At 48.3% G+C, this 5,620-nt stretch overlaps 1 non-coding gene across 1 annotated transcript; it reads left to right on the top strand.

Moving 5' to 3' along the window:
• The first annotated feature begins 669 nt into the window (after positions 1-669).
• On the top strand, positions 670-776 carry LOC123458161. Its single transcript, XR_006635459.1, has one exon. It is a non-coding gene; the product is annotated as a U6 spliceosomal RNA (small nuclear RNA).
• The last annotated feature ends 4,844 nt before the right edge of the window (positions 777-5,620 follow it).

Here is a 5,620-nt window from a genome sequence, read left to right as displayed (position 1 = left end):
CTCCACACATGGCACATGGCATGCACATCCAAACTCACACCGCGCGCACACACACACAGACACACACACACACACTCCTGATGGGAAGTATGCCCGCCCCCAGTCACTGCAGAAGATGTACGGAGTACACCACCTAGATATCAGGCACAGCCCCTTCTACTGGAAGAGAATGGGTACAGGTGGTCTCTGCAGGGTTCCCAGACAGCTGTAAAAGCAGAAAGAACTCAGGACCTCCTCACTTGGGTCTCTGACATGCACCCCTCCTCCCGCACACTCCCCTCTTCCTCCTACCGAGTCCTCCTCCTCCTGCATAGACTCCTCCTTCTGTGCAGACCTATCATCATGGGTGATGGAGGCTGGAGAGATGGCTTAGCAGTTAGGGTACTTGGCTATAAAGCCAAAGGTCCCAGGCTCAATTCTCCAGTACCCACCTAAGCCAGATGTACAAGGTGGTGCATGCATCTGGAGTTCATATGCAGTGGCCAGAGGCCCTGGCACTCTCTCTCTCTCTCTCAAATAAATAAAAAATAAAAAAAATTTTAAAAAGAAAACTTGGATGATGGAGGAAAGCAAAGAATAAAGAAAAGACATTAAAATAGAAGAGATATTAGTTGACACAAAAGGAAGAGACATGGGTGAGGAGGAGACAAAACAAAATAATGGGAAGGAGTGCTTGCTTCGGCAGCACATATACTAAAATTGGAACAATACAGAGAAGATAACCACGGCCCCTGCGCAAGGATGACATGCAAATTCATGAAGCGTTCCATATTTTTTGAATAAATTAATGTTTCAAAAATTAAAAAAAAAAGGGCTGGAGAGATGGCTTAGTGGTTAAGTGCTTGCCTGTGAAGCCTAAGGACCTGGCTTCCCCAGGCCCATGTTAGCCAGAAGCACAAGGGGACACACATGTCTGGAGTTTGTTTGCAGTGGCTGGAGGCCCTGGTGCACCCATTCTCTCTCTGTGTGTCTGTCACTCTCAAATAAATAAATAAAAATTTTTTAAAAATAAAAATAATTGGAAGGGATTATGATCAAAATACATTATGTAAATGTACAAAACTTGTCAAAAAAAATTTACAAGTAAAGTGCTGTTGAAAGCCACTTCAAGTGCTTTGTCCATACTTGCACCCTGGTTCTGTTGGCCATGAACTAACTATGCATTCATGAAAGCCCTTTAGTACAGAAAACATACATAAAACAGGTGGTGAGTAGAAAGATGTTGAAATGTGAAGAGGGGCTTATAGGGCTCATTGCCCCATTGTACGCCTTAGGAGCCACAGTTTCGTGGTCTCTGATGCCGTGTCTGTGGCAGTGTTAGCCACAGTCGCCATGACTAGTGAGGATCACCGGCATTGTGGAGGATGACTAAGCAGGACTTGCAGAAAGAGGATAAAGGACCAGAAGATTTGCTGCCTTCTGGCCTGGCATAGCCGGCCTCCGTGACATTCGGGGCCTTGGGCGACAGGAGCAGTGAAGTGCCTTGACGATCCCTCTCTCTTCCTACCCAGCTCTGCTCCTCACAGCAGGAGCCTCCCAGACCCCACTTCCAAGTAAGGTGCAAACATACAGCAGGCTCACCCTGTGGCCAGGGGCAGCATGTGGAGGAACTTGGGGGAAGAGACTGAACAAGTTCTGGAAGCCTCGGTAGGAAAGTGCCCTGGACTTTGGCTTAGAGAACAGAGGTGCAGGATTTCGGTTTGCACATCCTTTTGTCCCCGTGGACTCCTTGAGTCCATAGTGCCTACAGTATGTGATGCCTGTAATACACAGAGTGTACAGCACATGCTGCCAGTACAAGGAGCCTAAAGTGCACCGTTAAAGTCAGTAACATCTACAGCACATAGAGCCCAGAGCACGTGGTGCTGACAGACCCACAGCACGTGCCACCACACCAGTACAGGGCACCCCAGATCATGGGGTGTGCAGTATGTACTACTTATACCACATAGAACTTTAAAATGGCTCTGAACAATGCTGCTCCTGGGTTATGTCTTTACACTTTATCATTATTTCACACTGCATTTCTTCTGCTTAGTAAACCAAAACTAACTGAAGAACAGTATACCATGTGGGCTGGCAGCAGCCTCACCCACCTTGGGGTCACCTCGTCTCTTGATGGCACCATTTCCTCTTGTGTTTGATCTAATTTCATGTGGGTCTGCCCATCACAACCCCAGGAGTGTGGTCAGGGGAAATGTGGGCTACCCCATCTGGGTCTGTGTGAGTATATGTTCTGATGTTCCCACAAAGATGAAATCACCTAATGACATGTCTCACAACCCTTCTTGTTAATTAAGTGACATGTGTCTATATTTCTCTCACCTGGGACTTACTGATTTAATGATGTCTTTCCCCACCTGATCCTTCAGTGGATTTGTTTGGTTTTAATATTTTGTTTATTTATTTGAGAGAGGCAGATGTAGAGAGAGAATGGGCACACTAGGGCCTTCAGCCACTGCAAACAAACTTCAGACTCAAACTTGTGCCACCTTGTGCATCTGGCTTTAGGTGGGTACTGGGGAATCGAACCTGGGTCCTTTGGCTTTGCTGGCAACTGCCTTAATCACTAAGCCATCTCTCCAGCCCTCCTTGGGTGGGTTTATGGTGGCTGAAAGCAGTGGCCACACATTCTTCCCCTACAGAAAGAAGCGAGCTCGCTGTCTGCATCCACTGGTTCCGTCACTTGCCTTGGCCAGTGGACATTAGCAAATGTGACTTCACTGAGGCTCTGTGGCAAATGCTCAGGCATGGGAATGCATGGGGTTTCAAAGTCTCTCCGGGAGAGTCCATTGCCCTTGCCCCAAGCCTTGAATGTGCCCTAGCTTTTACACTTGCTTTGGCCAACAGAATGCCGAAGAAAGCTGCGTCCATGCTGAGCTTCTGCTTTCTTGTGAGCTCTGCCTGTTGCCATGTGAGTAGCTCAAGCTAACACATGAATGGCTGTGAGGGTTACATCCCAGAGCCAAGTCAGCCCTGTCCTCTCAGAAAACACCATCAGTGACCAGCCAACCAGTTTGCCAGCTACAGATCTACAAGCAAGCCCAGCAAAGATGGGCCAGGTGGGCACAGAGCAGGGAACTACCTGCCCAGCCCACGGGCTTTGAGCTAACGAAATACTCTTGCTATAAGTTACTGTGGTGGCTTGAGGGTGAACTGTCCCCCATAGTCTCATGTATTCAGGATTATGCCTTAAACTTCATCCCTGGCTAGCAGAGCCTTTAGGAGGCAGAGCCTTGGAAGAGGTGTTTTACTGAGGGCAGGACTTGGGATTGTACACTCTGGCTCAGCTTGCCAGTGCCAGCTCAGCTTACTCTTTCTTCTACCTCCCTACTGCTACGTGACATTGTGGGCCATCTTGCTGTTCTTGCCTTGCTTTCCCCATGATGAATGTTCCTCTCAAAACTATAGACTGAAATAAACCCTTCCATCAGCTGCTTCTAGTCCTGGTGTTTTGTCATAGCAAGAAGAAGGTAACTGTAACAGTTACTAAATTTGAGGCTGCTTGTTACGCAGCAAGAGCTAGCCAACACATTGACAGCTATGCTGATGAGAGTTTGAGCCACAGTCTGCCAGACTTGACTCCAAAGTTGAAACTCTTCACCACCGCGCTCTCTCATTCCCATCCAAAGTCTACTGACATCCCAAAGCTCTGGCAGAGTCAGAGAAGACCAGGCCTAGTGATGTGGGAAACATCACCTCCCCGCGAGCAGTGAGAATGCCCCCCGCCCATGCTGTGCACCTTCAAACAGACCACCATCAGAGCTGTCGCTCCCAGGATGAAACATTAATAAGGAGGCTCAGCAGTGACTGTCCTCATTAGCAGTGATGACCCTCCTGCCTCCGTGTCTGCTGTGAGGACCCAGGGAGGCGCCGTACGCAGTCCCTGCTCTGCCTCGGTAATGATCTGCCGCCGTGAGAGCAGAGGGCTTCTCATGCACGTCCGCCTCCTTCCCACTCGCCAGCTGCTCTCCACATGCAAGCTCTTCTCCAAACCCTAGTTGCTCCATTAGATTTGCTGCAGGAGGTGCTTCGAAGCCACTCAGGCTCCAGTCACCATACTTCCTGTTTGCACTGTTCCCTTACCAACACATATGCTGTCCCCTCTGCCTCCCTGTGGCTCTTGCAGGAGAGCGAAGGGACCATGGTCATCCCATCTATGTCTGAAAACACATGCTATGATGTTCCCATAATGGTGAACTCACCTAGAGACACATGTCTCAGAGCCTGTCCCTGTTACTAGGAGACATGTGACAATTTGTCTCATTGGGGCTCTGTGAGAATCTTCTTCAGGGGAGTGAGGCATGGAAAGGTGAGTTAGCCTAATGCTGACTAATAACTCTCTGCAAATGTATGAGTTACTTCCCCTTTGCTGTGAACCAACACTTGAGCAAAAGTAACTTAAGGAGATGTTTGTTTGTTGATTTGTTTGTTTTTCTCTCTAGGCCAGGTTGATCTGGAATTCATTATGTAGTTTTGGGCTGGACTTGAACTCACAGTGATCCTCCTACTTCTGCCTCTCAAGTGCTGGGATCAAAGGTGTGTGCTGCAATTAGAGAGGGAGATAGAGAGAAGAGAGAAGAGAGAAGAGAGACAGAGAGAATGGACACATCAGGGCCTCCACCTGCTGCAAAAGAACTCCAGATGCCTGCACCACTTTGTGCATCTGGCTTTACAAGGGTACTGGGGAATTGAACCTGAGTCCTTTGATTTTGCTGGAAAGTGCCTTGACCACAAAGACAGCTCTCCAGCCCTCATGCTACAGTTTTAAGGAGAAGTTTTATCATGGTAGAAAAAGCATGGCTCAAGAAGGAAAGTATGATTTAACTCAGTGGAAGTCAAAGCACTGAGATGATAAATCTCAAGGTGCACCCTAATGACACACCTCCTCCAGCAAGGCTCCACCTCCCAAATTACCACTGTAGTGGAAGCAGTTTAACAGAGAAACCAGACCCTAATGATGCTCTAAAGACCCTTTTTCCCAAGGCCATATCCTGCTTTACAGTTTCTATGCTGCAAGCCTTTACCAGGGACTCAGCGTGACCCCGAGTCTCCTCCCAATCTATGCAGCTGCACCCTGCTTGGAATATGTTATCTGGTTAGTGCCGCCATAGGCCAACTCCTCTGAGCTTCTGTAGTTTTCTGCTCCTAGTCTCTAGTCATGTAGCCCAGAAGTTCAACCCACCAACAAAGTGAAGAATTCTAGGTGAGGCGAAACTGCCTGCCATCTACCTACAAAATCTCTGAGCCGTCAGAGCTGAGGCCTAGGCTCTGAAAGAGATTCTTCTGGGCCATGCTGTCGTGACAATAACCATTCATCTTGATTTGCCACTCTGTCTCTGGTTCCAGTTCTGTGTCCCTCAGTTTCCTATAACACTGCCAGCTGGAATTGAGTGTGAGGCTTGATCCCAAACACACTAGGCTATGGAGGGCATTTCACATTCAAACTACCATTCAAACTACCACACACCTCTGCAAATACAGGAGACTCTAGGCTCTCTCTCTCTCTCTCTCTCTCTCTCTCTCTCTCTCTCTCTCTCTCTCTCTCTTTCTCCCCTTGTCTACAAAAGGCAGACTCACAAACAAGTCATCACCCATCATCTGTCCTGTTGAAACTCAG

Source organism: Jaculus jaculus, chromosome 1, assembly GCF_020740685.1.
Source record: "Jaculus jaculus isolate mJacJac1 chromosome 1, mJacJac1.mat.Y.cur, whole genome shotgun sequence".
NCBI classification, from domain to species: Eukaryota; Metazoa; Chordata; class Mammalia; order Rodentia; family Dipodidae; genus Jaculus; species Jaculus jaculus.
Note: the sequence above shows the minus strand (reverse complement) of the source record. Positions and strands in the feature narration are given on the sequence as shown.